The 15,873-nt window shown below is 32.6% G+C and overlaps 1 long non-coding RNA gene across 1 annotated transcript in view; it reads right to left on the bottom strand.

Moving 5' to 3' along the window:
- The window catches only part of LOC142534249 (uncharacterized), a 52,561-nt gene extending 37,457 nt beyond the window's left edge, over positions 1–15,104 (bottom strand). The window contains exon 1 of the long non-coding RNA XR_012816940.1: positions 14,661–15,104. This is a non-coding gene — a long non-coding RNA (uncharacterized LOC142534249). The remainder of the gene's footprint in view (positions 1–14,660) is intronic.
- Positions 15,105–15,873: the final 769 nt, after the last annotated feature.

The raw sequence follows: 15,873 nt of genomic DNA, 5'->3' as shown, positions 1-15,873 counted from the left end.
ATTCCCAGGATTTATAACAAGTTTTTGAAAAATTTATTTTTATTATTTCTAATAATAACATTATATTATAATTAAATATACACAATAAATAAAAAAGTAAAATAAATATATTACTTTTGTTACCTTTTTCTTCTGTTTGGAGCTTGGAAAAATAGGAGACTTTTAGAGCTTCGTGCTGATAACGTGTTGTGAAAAGTAAAAATTTATGGTAAAAAGTAAAAATCTCAAACTCTCAAAATTTACCAAACTACACACTTTATAATTTTTTCTCTCTACTCAATTGTGAATTTCTTCACAAATGGAGATCTATTTATAGAATTTCTTTACAAATAATCCAAAAATAAAATACATCATTACCTACATCATCACACACTAATTTTCAATATTTACAACTTTTTTTCAACATTCAAATATTCAACGTTCAAATATTCAATACACACATTTTAAATATTATTTTTCAACATTTAATATATTATTTTCAACATTTTTGTCTATAAATTTTTCATTTTTAGTTTTTTTCCACCAAAGTAATGACAAGGCATCCCACGTGTCAAATAGAACTGTAAATTATTTAATCAAACATTCTCACTTATATTATTCAAATATACATCATTGTTTACAGTCTACACACCACACGATATTAACACTATCATACACAAAACATTCAGACAAGAGTCCCACCCTTGACATACTCGGTGTAAGCCAAAGCTATCAATCCTACCATTGCAAGCCTTCCATTCCAAAGCTCTGCATCAGATGTCATCAATCCCCGCGATTTCGAATCCGCGCTCACTCCTTTAAAAACGGCACAAGTGATGCCACGGATAGCAAAACAGTCGTCCCGAGAAACCACGGGATCCCTCCGTTTTGTATTTGCGAGAAGATATCCTGTCCTCTGGTTAATTCTACTGCGATGGCTGACACGAATCCGATCATGGCTAGACGACCGTTGATCCTCTCCGGGCCAGGCCCAAAGGCCATTATGTTTGTAATCTTGGTGCTTTCCTGCATGCACGTAGATTGAGCTCACATGTGAATATATGAATAATGAATGTATTATGTATCGTATTAATTGTAACAACAAGAAATATTGTTTGGATTTGAATTAACCTCGGGTTGCGGCGGTGCAGGAGGTGTTGAAAACAACTTAGGAGGAATTGGAACTGCTGCTTTTCTTTCTCTCCAGTGACATCATCACCATCCTGTTGAATCAAGAATTAATAAACTCCATATTATTATTAATATATATTATTTACTTAAAAAATGTACATCATAAACTTTGCATAAGTAGTACTATAAGATCTGCGGATCACTTTTTTTGTTATTTAACCACAATCATTCAATAGTTTCACATTATATATACCTCAGCCATGCTTCGAATTCTGAACTTTAAATCCCTATTAAAAAGTGACGCGCTCTTCAAAGGTACAAACTGGTTCAAACCAACTGTTCTTGAATTAAAACCAGCTCCACAGATCATTTGCATCCCCGTTGCTGCAGCTGCCATATTGTGTATTTAGTCTGAAAGAAAACTGAGAATTTTTCTACTTATTTTAATAATCAAAATAAGTTGTTTTGGTACAAAAGTCGTATCTGGTTTGAATATGGGAGTGTGTTGGGATTGTGGGTTTATTTATTGCAATATCCGAGCTTTTTGTGCGGAGAAATTGTGGGTATTTCTTGTTCCACGTAAAATTGTTATTATTCGCACAACACCGTATGAATATGAACTCATAGGCACCGCACAGGTTTCATTTCAGGATGTGTACGGCTATAAAATTCTAGTTGGGTCGGTGTATGAAATTATGTACGTAGATATAATTATTTCACACAAAATTCAAACTATGTGTAACCTTTCTCTGTAATAACATAATAAAATAATGGTGTCAAAATTAAAATGAGGATGTTGAGATCCAAAGGTCGTTATGAGGATTTTGGAATATGTTATGTTATGTGAGGCATTTTTTTTGAGTCTATTTTTCGTCAAAGTCTTAATATTTTTTCAGACATATCGATTAGATGGGAAAATAATATTTTTATCAACTGAGTTGTCTCATTTTGTGTTTAATAATTGGTCCATTAAGTATTCAAAGTTTAGTTTTAGCACGTAGTAAATTTGATTAGTTTTTCTCTTAATCCTATTTTATCGAAGTGTTGTTATGGCATCAGAATTATTGATGTAACACTGAAATTTTTACTTGTCTAGTGTCGCATCAGCAATTTATAGGAAAATAGTTGTAAATTAAATTTATTGCACCAAAATCTAATTTTGACGAGTTAATGGACTAAAATACGAAATTAAATGAGTTACCATACTAAAAGGTTATCTTTCCATCATCAGATCCATTGTGATAATGACAAATCTCATTATACTAATAAAAGTTAATTACAAATTTAACTTTAGTTATTAAATAGTTCTTTATTAAATTTCTGTAATGTGTATCCTATATTGTCCTTGTCTGATGACTAGTATAATTTCATTGATTTTTCGCATGTTCAATGATGTCATAGGTAGATAATTGCTGAAGTAGACGAACGTGAAGTAATAGGGTACCATTTTTCTATGCATTCTAACCGTAGTCGTATCCAAGAAATTAGCGAAGTCTTTGGCCGGTTCAATGAAGGAAAACCGGTCCGGAATTAGACCGATACCAAAGTAAAACAACGTATTTTATTTCATCGATTTCTTAAAGTGCAACAATAGCTCATATATAACTTCATAGTTTACAATGATTGACGCAGTAAATGTTTTGTGTAATTTCACAGGTTTTGTATTTTGGTGAAGTAATTGATGCGAATGACTTCGTTGTTATGAAACTATGATGAAGTAAATTATTTTATACCTTCGCCATAGTTGTTATTTGTTGAAATATTTGGTATTTTGTTACTTCACAATTTACATTTATTGACGAAGTAGTCAATTTAAAAGACTGCATTTTTTTTTGTATTATAATGAAGTATTTAATAAAGAACGACTTCACAATTATTGAGTTGTGGTGAAGTAAATTCTTTCTTTGACTTCGACAAAATTTTAATATGACGAATTATTTTGTTTTTTATTACTTCATCATTTAGTTTATTGTTGAATTAAATAATCATATTTTATTGCAACACAATTTTAATTTAACGAAGTAATTCTTGATCATCACCGCACTAATTTAATAAAGTAGTGAAGTAAAAACATATTTTTCACTTTATAAAAATAATTTAAGTAATATACAATAATACCACCATACACCACACATATAACTTAAAATATTCATTTGATTCATAAATTATCCATCTAAAAATGATGAAAATCCACGAATCCACAAGTTATATCTACCAATCCACGAGTATATATCCACAAATACACCAGTATTATCCAAAAATATATACAAAAAGCCAAATGTGTATATCCACAAGTATATCCTAACATGCACAATGACAAACCAAAGATTTAGCACAACGCACAGGATCTATTTAAGCACCTACATAAGAGTAGACGAATTCGCTCCATTCACTTCTTGCTTCATCATATTGAGATTGGTTGCACTATTTGTAACGCCCCAGATTCGAATACTGTCCTCACTGTACCAAGACGAGTCTTTACAGCGTGCTTATGTCCTCACTCACACGCACCATAGAAAACTTCCCAGGGGTCACCCATCCCAAAATTGCCTCAAGTCAAGCATGCTTAACTTTGGAGTTATTATGTGATGAGCTACCGAAAAAAGATACACATTCTTGATATGAGTAGTACCAATCAAATCTTTTAAGCCCTCCTCAACTGCACAGTCTCATACCTGAACAGTTTCGGAATCCCTCTCCTTCCGATGTAAGATCGGTTCATTCATGTTCCTTCCGCCTAGAAGCCTGTCAGGAGCCGCTCATTGTCCGTGCAACCTCATAGCACCGGCGATCACCCCCCGCCCTCTTCGGCCCTAGGCCTCACATGCCCACCAGCTTCCGCTTGGTTCATCCTCGAACCACACCGTACTAGGAGAGGTCGGCTCTGATACCAACTGTAACTGTGATTAGGGCTGGCAAAAATCAGAAAATTCCCGACCCTTCCCGACTTTCGACCCGGGCCCGACCCGAAATTTTCCCAACCCGAATGGTCGGGATTTTTCCCCACCCGCTCAGAATCGGGAAAGGGATCGGGAATATAGGATATACCCGACGGGATTCCAACCCGACCCGAATATATTAATAAATTTAAAGATTTAATTTTATTTGAAAAATAGACTAAAATACTAATTTTATTTATTGAATTAAAATATATTTTTTAAAATTTAATAAATTTAATCTATACATAATATTTATACTTATTTGGGTTATTTTATATATTTAAGATTTTATTAACTTATATATATTCTTAAATTAGTTAGTCATATTAGTAGTTAGAGAACAAATGGAAAACGAAAAGAAATTTAAAAAAAAATCAAGAATAGTATAGAATGTATCTTTGTCCACCCATCATTTGCTTTTAAGATATATGAAAAATATTGTTTCGCTTAGGTATATTTTAGTAATTTACTTCAAATACAATCATAATACTAAAACGTTTTAGTAATTTTATATTTATATTAGGTATATTTTACAATGAAAAGCTACATTTGATTTTATCCGTCAAAAAAAAAAAGACATAAATGAATCTTATTAATTTGATTTGATTAAAAAAATATTAAATTTTATACTTAAAATATATATTTTATAAATATAAATCGGATCAAAATCTAGGTCATATTAAAAAGTGCAAATATTTAAAACATTCTTCAAATTTAATTTCTCATATCTAACAACAATAATAATAAAATGAAATGATGAAAATAAAAAATGAACAGAATGAATGACTCACTATTTTAATTTTCCATTAATGATTTATCTTAATTTCAATGTTAATGTGAAACTAGTAATATTTAAAATTGTAACTCATTTTTAAATTCATTTCAATCATGATATTAATTTCTCCTATTAAATAATGATTAAGATATTATTCTTGCTCTAAAGAAAGTGAGAATTTTAAAATTATATCTTAATTCACCTCCTTCTAAATTACAGGAAAAATTATATTATCTCTTGGGAAATTAAAATATATTGGTTATGTTTTTCAAATCTATCTTTATTTTTATGTCAAATTATCCGAATAGATAATTGATTTCCCATGTGTTAAAATTATTGATTAGTCTTCAAATTAATCTCTAAAGCCTAATTACTACTTATTCATAAATTACCGTGACCTACCAAATTCCTAATCCCTCCCACAACCCACGTTTTAGGCACATTTTTATACATTCAATATTAAATAAATTACAATCTTCATTCTTCTTCTTAGCTTATAAAGAAAGCATGTTTACAAATTGGTTTCTTTCTATTTAATATGAAATTATTATTATTTAAAAGTTGTAACTCATTTTCATAAATTCCTTTCAATGTGATAATAACTTCTCCTAATTAAATTATCAACCTTTCATGTCACTTTTGTGTATTATATAAATCCTCCCAACCCATTTTCATTTTTCTTACAAAGAGAGTGGAGAGATAAGCCATAACCCTATATTTTATCACCATCAAATTTACCAAGTACTATTCCAAATCATTTCATTTTGTCAAATTGCCACCCCCAACTTATTCCTTTCCATACTAGTATCTTCTCATTCTTTTTATTAAATTAGAGTAGTGACATAAGGATTGAAGGACACTGAAAATAATCGTCTTTTATGTGGATACATCGGGTATTTTGTACTTGAGGATATTTAAGGAATTCTTTTATGAAATATAATTCTTAGGTTATGACATGAAGTTGATGATAGAAGATGATCAATAATAGTTTCCACTATATCAAGCTGAGATCGAGGTAAGTGGGCTTTTGCTATGTATTTCTTTGTAACTTAAACTTTGTATAAGTATTTCATGACATGCGTGTATGTGTGTCAAATCATTTTCGAAAAATGCTATTATATATTTATAAAATCTCGATCGATGAACGATATGTTCCTTCTATTTCTGATGTTCTTTGATTCCGCTGAATTCATTCAAAAATCCTGATAAGTGTTGTTTGATACATCTGATTCTGTGTTGCACTGTTATGATTCGAGTGGGATATAGAACGACGATTGTAAATTCTATATGGCCCCCCATCAGTGGGTATAAAATTGTGTTATGGCCCCATCAGTGGGTATAAAATTGTGTTCTGTATGGCCCCCATCAGTGGGTATAAAACTGTGTTTTGGCCTCACCCCTTAGAGGACTAACATATGGGGGATAATTTGACCATGGAAACGAGATGATTAACAGTGTTTTCGTTTGTTCTGATTTGTTCTGTTCTAAACTGTCTGATAATCTCTGTTTCGCATTAAGATTCCGATTCTGATCTGATATGATATACTACGTTTTGAAAATCAGTTTGCAATATGGGTTTTAAATTATATTTATATGTACTTGTGGCAATCGATCATCCCCCACTTGCTGAGTGTTTTCCAAAACACTCACCCATTATTTCCCTCCTCAGATAAGAATGAAAAGGAACTTGAAAAGGAAGAGCATACATAATCTTGGGCTGATGAAAAAGGAGACATTTAGAAGTGCTACTATTATTTGATTTTTGTTGTCTCTATGATGATAAGTTTTAGCTTCCGCTGATGTATTTGGTTATGTTTTGTACTTTGGGATGTAAGAACAAATTTCGTCATGAAATAATAAACTGGTTTTTGGTTAAATTTTATACTATGAGGTTTGTTGTTTTTGAATTTTATTTGAAAACAACGCCGATGCCGCTCTCCCAGGTTCGGAGCGTGACAATAACGCCCCAGATTCGACGATTGTCCTCACTATACAAAGACGAGTCTTTCCAGCGTGCTTATGTCCTCACTCACACGTACCCTAGGAAACTTCCCAGAGGGTCACCCATCCCAAAATTGCCCCAAGTCAAGCACACTTAACTTTGGAGTTCTTAAGTGATGAGCTACCGAAAAGAAGATGCACATTCTTGATATGAGTAGTACCATTCAAATCTTTTAAGCCCTCCTCAACTGTACAGTCTCATACCTGAACAGTTTCTCAATCCCTTTCCTTCCGATGTAAGATCGGTTCATTCATGTTCCCTCCGCCTAGAAGCCTCCCAGGAGCCGCTCATTGTCCGACAACCTCATAGCACCGGTGATGACCCCCCGCTCTCTTCGGCCTCGGGCCTCACACTATTGGTTCTTGATTGATCATGCAGACTGAAATGTAAAAAGTAAGTACAAGATGCATTAGATTAATTAATAAGATCATTCATCCAAAAAAATGACAATATCTACAAATCCACAAAAATTTATTGTTTCTTCTCCGGTCCAGAGGGTACCTAGCAGAAATCTTCGGGTTTGAATTTAAGCTATTTATAGTTGATAAGATTCAAAGTAAAATATAAGGACAATAAAATCAAAATTTAAGTAGTGTACAAATGAAATAACTTTTACGACAGTGGGGATTTAAATGTTCTGCAAATGGTTATGCCATATTTAGAGGACAGTGTCATTTCCATGTGAACATTCTTACAAGGAGAAGTCAAAAGGTAAGAGAGGGGACGGCTACAGCTAAAGCATTTAAATGTAAAAAAAAAGTTAATATCGAAAGTGACAAATTCTGTAAATTTATTTTTGCTCACTTTTCTGCAATATGAAACAATTCCTTAACCCTAATCAACAGTAGACCCGATCACTCACTAATCATATATCATATACACCACTGTCACAAATAAAGACCAAATCATATGCATATAAACAACAAAACTAGGCATATCATAAACAACAAAATAAAGGGCAAAACAAAAAAAAAATATTTTAAGAAATAATTTAAATTGCATTTATCGCTACCAACAGAAAATAAATTACAAAAAATTTAATAAAACGATAACATAATGATTGCAGTTATTTAGGAAAAAACTATTCTGAATAAAAAAATGTTTTGAAAAATTAAAAACACGTTCTTCATTAATATTATAAAATATAAATATAATATTAATGAGGATGATAATAGTAATAATAAAAAATGCAAAAAGAAAATAATAATAATATTAACAACAACAATAATAATTAAAAAGCATGTGATTTCCCTCTTTTGCTCGATTAAAAAAATTATGTTTCTTTATTTTTGGATATTTTTAGTAAAATAAAAAAAATTATATCAACATCTTTTGGTAGATAAAAGGGTAAGGAAGAATCATGTTTATATTTTTGAAAGAATGACTGACATTATCAAATAATATCATTAACATTGGGGATTTGATTCATAAATTATCCATCTAAAAATGATGAAAATCCACGAATCCATAAGTATATCCACAAATCCACAAGTATAACCCAAAAATTATCCACAAAACCAAATGTGAATATCCAAAAGTATTTCCTAACATACACAATGACGAACCAAAGATTTATCCCAACGCACACAATCCATTTAAGCACCTACATAAGAGTAGACGAATTCGCTCCATTCACTTCTGACTTCATCATATTGAGATCGGTTGTAACATTGGTTCTTGATTGATCCTGCAAACTGAAATGTAAAAAATACAAGATGCATTAGATTAATAAGATCATTCATCCCAAAAAATGACAATATCCACAAACCCACAAGAATTTATTGTTTCTTCTCCGGTCCAGAGGGTACCTAGCAGAAATCTTCGGGTTTGAATTTAAGCTATTTATAGTTGATAATATTACAAGTAAAATATAAGGACAATAATATCAAAATTTAAGTAGTGTACAAATGAAAAATCTTTTACAACAGTGAGGATTTAAATGTTTTGCAAATGTTTATGCCATATTTAGAGGACAATGTCGTTTTCACGTGAACATTCTTACAAGGAGAAGTCAAAAGGTGAGAGAGGGGACGGCTACAGCTAAAGCATTTAAATGTAAAAAAACAAAAACAAAGCTAATATCGAAATTGACAAATTTTATAAACTTATTTTTGCTCACTTTTCTGCAATATGAAACAATTCCTTAACCCTAATCAACAGTAGACCCGATCACGCACTAATCATATATCATACACCCCACTGTCACAAATAAAGATCAAATCGTACGCATATAAACAACAAAACTAACATATCATAAACAACAAAAAAAGGGCAAAACAACATATCAATTATCATAAAATGCATATTGTCATATGCATATATCCCAACGGAAACAAATTATCACAACCATTAATTCTAATAGCACAAATTCCAGAATTAATAATCATATAGATTTCATGTGCACATATCTCAATGGCAGCAATTTATCTCAATAATAAACCAGAGCATATCATAAAGAAGAAACTTACCATCTTCTCCAACTGTGGATTTTCATATTCAACTATCTCTTTCACGTACCTCATCACACAATATCCACATTCAACAGAACCGCTTTGTTTTTTATTACCCTATATATAATGAAATTGAAAAGTTAATTCAACAATCACAATCCAAATAATAAGAACTATACATTCATGTCTTCATACATGGGCACAATTCACACACTCAATTGTTTAAAACATGACCTTTGAGAAATACCATTCGAGGTATTGTATATTTTTACCCCACTACATTTTAAAAGGTAAAAATTAATTTTTTTTCATATTTATAAGTGAATGCATTCAAAATCAACCTAATCTACTATTTACTTGGTCACTATAGTTTTCCATCCATTCTCTCGGTTTCTGTTAGCCATAGAGTCAAATAAATATATCATATTTTTATTTTCATTGATGATAGTCAAGATCCAATGGTACCTGCAAAAATGAAAATACAGCATTGATTAGTATTAGTAGAAGTCATTAAATACGCCACCACGTGGAACATGGTGAATCATGATATTTGGACCTCTTTCTGATAATATTGTACCATACGCCACCACGTTTTCACGTTGTTTTACAGCTAGTTTACATTTTTTTCCCTTTTAAGAACAATAAGATACTTTATATAAATGTATGACTGTGGAAAAAAATTCGACTTGATATCAAGAAATACAGAACCTTCATATTTGAAGTGTCGCATTCATAAACTTTTTTCACATCTGACAGTTTTGGGTCTTTGATGTATGAGCACTTGTTTGATGCTGCAGTCTCGGAAGTTCGATCATTGATGACGGGCATAAAACTAGCAAGTTGAGCCTTCAATTTCTCCAATTATGCCTTTAAACTCTTAGTCTTTTCCAATTGTTCTTTGAAGTTTTAGACCATAGCTTTTGGGACTGATTCCCTCTTCTTTCTTGGAGTTTTAAAGAAGACTTGAGGCTTTATAAAACCTCCCACTCCTCGAACCTTTCCATAGCGTTCTTGGCTTCCTAAGGCAGTGGTTAGCACATCATTCATTCCAGAAGATTTGAATACTCTTTTGACTTTTTTCAAACAAGTCATCCTACAATTACAGACATAACAAATCAATCCAAAAACCACAGTTTTATTTATCTAGTCAATATAGAGATTGAATAAAACTAAACATTTACAATTTTTTCAGCGACTTATGATGTCTCCACATTTGTTATGTTGCCAGATTTGTTTTCCCAGGCTTTACGCCAAAGCATCGCTCTATCAACTTCTTCATCTTCAGCAATTATGTTTTTCTTTCTCTACCATTCCAAAATTTATCAGCTTAAGAACATGAAGAACTTGATGAAAATGACAAATAGAATGCTCTATAGCTTACCGATTCAGCCTCCAAGCCGATGTAACCCTTGCGAGACATTTTGTTGTGATATTTACAATGCATGGTCCTTTTTTTTTCGTGAGTAACCTACATCATTGTGTTCTTCAGTTAAGTATGAAATTATTAATTCTTAAAGAAAACATGAAAATTCTTAAAGTACCTCCCATGATGGATCTAGTCTCTTAAAGAAAAAAATGAAAACTTTAAAGTACCTCCCATGATGGATCTAGTCTCGCATCCACAAATGGTTTCCAATATGCTATTGGGAGCTGATATTGACTTGGTGGAGAAATCAAATTTTCGGGATTTTTTCTATTAAGCCAAACAAAGCTGCTAGTCAATTTGTTTTTGAAATCTCGCCAATTTTGAGCTGTTGAACTCATCATAGCAGACTCCCTTTGTGGCGTTAGTTCGAAGACATTCTGCAACAAAAAATATTAGTTGGTACTATTTCATATCGTATATACATACATGTTCAAATTAAAATACATATATGTTCAAATTAATATTTACATAAAATTTCGATAAAAAATATGCATATGATGCCTAAGATTAAAATCAGCCTATTACTCTAATCAACCAAGATCATCAAAATAGCACGAAGTATAGAAAAAAATATGTATTAAGGTAGCAAATTCTGAAATTACACATTATTGTATATGTAATCAATCCTTGATTAAAAATTCAAATGAACAACAAAATTTAATCTTGTACTTACCGAGATCCCTTCCCACACTTTTTGTTTTATGTTTTCTGGAACATTAGGTCAGGGCTTTATATTGTTTGGAACCATGGATCTAGCAATAGAGCCAATGTATGATTGTAAAGCACTTCCATTTGCATTGTATGTTGGCCTCCCTATGTCTTCGCAATCAATCTTCGTTTTTTTCCCCATCTTACAGGTGCAGTTAGTTTACCCATCAATATAGGTCACCTCTTCATTCTTCTGACATCTACAGGACGTTCTTGTTTATCAGTAAGTCCATGCAGCTCTGCATCAGTTACTCCAACCAGCCTATCATCATTTAATTCTTGTAGCTCCTCAAATTCTTTTTTTTTCTCCTCATTTTTGTGACCCATTATGATCTCCGCTACATAAGAACAAGAATGAAACCAATATTAAAATCTACACAATAACATGGATAATTAAAATATCACAAACATAACATAAATAAATAATAATAATAACAAAATATAAACTTGACATAAATAATAACAATAAGACAAATATATATATATATATATAATATTATATATATAATACATAAATAATAACAATAAAAAACATGACAAAAGTGCATAACATAATTTTTTAAAGTAGATAACATGTCTTTTCTTGTCCCTAAATAAACATGACATAAAAGTACAAATCATCATTTTTTCTTGTTCGTTTCCCAGACACCCTCGTTTTCTGATTTAAAGTAGCTTTCATGAACAGGAATACAATGAGTATCAACATCATCAATTGGTCTAGACTCAAGAATAGTACTAGTCCAACCATCATCATCTCTCTCATTACATCTATTTGGCACTGGGAGCACAATAGACCATCTTTTTTAATGGGTCGTCAATATAAAAGAATTGATTGACTTGACTTGCAAGGAAAATTCATCATTCTTGTGCCCTCGTTTGTTCATATTGACCAAGGTAAAACCACATTCATCATTGTTGATTACTCCTTTGTCGTTTGAAACCGACGCACACCTGAAAAGATGAACTTGAAATTGATGATAGTCTAATTCTCATATTTCTTCAATCACTCCATAGAAAGACACATCAGCCATTAGAGGATTCTTATCTTTGGCACTACAGACAAGCATGGTGCTGGCAACTAGAGAAACCCCATTGTTTTGGCAAACTCTCTCACCATCCCGCGCCTTTGTTTGGTATAATTACCATTTATCACATAACTACTATACTTAATGACATTCGCACGTGGTCCATGAGCCACCCATGTCAATGTCGATGTTGTTCCACCATTGTATCTGTCTATTTCACTGACATGCATTCGATTTGAATAGGGTGATTAAAATAGTAGTTACAACTCGTTCAGTGCAAAATGCATGAAAAAGATTTTTGCATCCACCTAACCTTTGCACGAAACCAGTCAATGAACCTCTTATTGTGAGCATCTTGTATCCATCTTTCATATGTTTTTTTTTCCGAAAACATTGACTTCAAGAAGGTTTTAGGTTCACTATGGAAATATTATATATAAATTTTTGTCAGACACTAGATATTGACAATTACAGTGTGCAAAATAATAAATTAACGCGGTACACTTACATTATGTAGTAGATACTTCTTCCGTATTTTTCAGCACAGTCAAATGTGCTTTTTGTAGATCAACTTATTGCACTATAATTGGTGATTTGCATGCTAAGAATCCAGGAACGTTTGTTTTGGGGTCTCGATTTGATTGAGGGACAACAACATGATCAAGATCATTGACATATTCCGAACAAAACTCAATTGCTTCTTCGGCTGAATATCTCTGAACAATGCAACCTTCGGAATGTTTTTGACTGCCTACATAAATCTTAAGCACTTTCATGCATCTTTCGAACGGATACATATACCGGAAATAAATTGGTCCGCATAATCCGACTTCTCGAACAAGATGGACTGTTAAGTGAAGCATGACATCGAAGATAGAAAGCCGGAAAATACTGCTCTAATAAGCATAGCGTAACAACCAAGTCAAATTGCAGCTTATCTAACTTGGCTACATCTATAACCTTGTAACAAATATCTTTGAAGAATGAGCATAATCTTATGATGGCATATCTAACATGTTTTGGTAGTGCATCACGGATGAGTATTGGTAGGAAATGCTGCATTAGAACATGACAATTATGAGATTTCAAGTCTGTCAACTTCAGCTCAGACATGCACACAAGATTCTTCATGTTCGATCAGAAACCTTCAGGAACATTTATATCCATTAACGACTGACTGACTTGTAACATTTCTTTTTTTGTGAATGAGCATGCGGCAGGAGGAAGATATGTTCTTTTTTCACCAAATTTAGGGGCCAATTCAGGCCCAACTCCTATTTGAACCATGTCCAACCTAGCTGCCACATTGTCCTTAGTTTTTCCTTTAACATTCATCAAAGTATTAATGAGGGATTCGAAGACATTTTTCTCAATGTGCATCACATCGAGACAATTCCTACCAGGCGAGTATTTCCAATAAGGAAGATTGAAAAAAAGTGACTTCTTTTTCCAACATTTTCTGAAATATGTTGCTCCGAAATCTTTTTCTTCTATACTATCTTCCACATTATTCCCCTTTGCATTCATTTTATTTTACCTTTTTAGCACTAATCTTCTTTCCAAACTCACACCTTATGTCTGAAATCTTGCCAAACAAGGTAACTCCAGATAATGGTGTAGATGCTTCTCCATGTTTTTCCATGTCATTGAACTCATTATTTTGCCTCCGATAAGGATGAAACCATGGTAGGAATCGTCTATGACAAACAAATGACATTTTCTTCCCATTTTCCAAATGCTTTGCATAAGTATCTTCTCCACATACTGGACATACATAATAACCATGTGTAGTACATCCACTAAGGTTACCATAGGCAGGAAAGTCATTGATGGTCCATAATAACTGCTTTAAGAGTGAAAAATTGTCTTCGGTAAGCATCATATACGCCATCAACTCCTTCCCACAATCGTTGCAAATCTTCAATTAGCACCTCGAGATTACATCTATATCATTTCCTGGCTGTTTAAGCCTTGAAATGAGCATGGTTAGCATGATGAATTTCCTCTTCACACATATTTGGAGGCAGTTTATAGGTGGCCAACATGATTGGCCAGCAACTGTACCGACTACTAAGGTTGCTATAAAGATTAATGCCATCAGCTGCAAGTGCTAAAGATTTCTTGGCTCACTTCCAAATCCGGGCCACATATCCACCAACTTCCAAGATGGTGAATCAGATGGATGACGTAACTGACCAGCAAATCATGTGGTTTCTGCATGCCACGTTAAATTTTTTGAGGTCTCTAAAGATTTAAACATGCGCTTAAATCTTGGTATGGGAGGGAAATACCACATCACCTTAGCATGAACAACTTTCTTCTCAACGTTCTTTTTGGTTAGCTTCCACCTCGGCAATCCACATTTAGGGCAACTTACATAGTCTATATATTGCTTCCTATAAAGGATGCAATCATTGGAACGAGCATGAATCTTTTCATGACTCAACGCCAAACAACTCAATGTCTTTTTTACATCATACATTTTGGATGGCAGATTGTGATTATCTGGCAACATATCCCCAAAATCCATTAGTAGATCTGAAAATAGAGCATCACTCATCCCATGCCTTGCTTTGGTATTGTACAGTTTCACAAATGCACTCAAATTTGTGTAACGTTTACATCCACTGTACAACGGTTTCTCTGCTTCCTCCAAAAATTTCATTAACGCTTCTGGATTTTCTGTATAATTATCATATGCTGCCTCACACATATTAGCGGTTTCAAAGTCGTCATGATAATTATCAATTGGCTCTTGGTTGGTACTCAATTACAATCACTCCCCCAAATTCTATAGAGGCTCCCTTATCCTATTTTGGACCCCTTTTCCAGAAGTGGCCCTGTCCTTACCTTTTTGTACGTAGATTTAAGGATGTAAATGAACCAAGCCGCTCGTGAGTTATTCGAAGCTCGAATCGATAAAAGCTCATTTAATAATGTTCGTTAAGATAAACGAACCAAGTTCAAACTTTACAATGCGGCTCGTTAGCTCATGAACATGTTCGTTGATAGGCTCATGAGTCAGTTCATAGATAAAAAAAAAATTAGTTTATATTTGATTTATAGATTTTACATTTTACTTATGAAAAATCGATTAAAGTTATTTATTAGAATAAAATTACAAATTTTAATAAGAAAATTATATTTTTCTCTAAATATATAATTTAATTTTCAATTAATTTAATAAATATTTAAATTTATATTTATTAAGTTTGCTTAGGCTCGATAAAATCTCAAATAAGCTTATGAATCATGAATATATTCATTAAATAAAGTTCGAGCTCAGATCGATTATAAACGAGTCAAACTAAAACATTCAATAGTTCGACTCAATCACATCCATGCCTGGATTCATAGGCACCACACATGTTTTCTTTCAAGGTTTCGAGAGCATTCATTCAAGCTAAAGGATGCGTAAGGCACAAATTTCTAGTCCTT

The sequence above is a fragment of the Primulina tabacum genome, unplaced genomic scaffold, assembly GCF_025594145.1.
Source record: "Primulina tabacum isolate GXHZ01 unplaced genomic scaffold, ASM2559414v2 Contig436, whole genome shotgun sequence".
NCBI lineage: Eukaryota > Viridiplantae > Streptophyta > Magnoliopsida > Lamiales > Gesneriaceae > Primulina > Primulina tabacum.
This window is presented reverse-complemented; position numbering and strand designations above follow the sequence as displayed.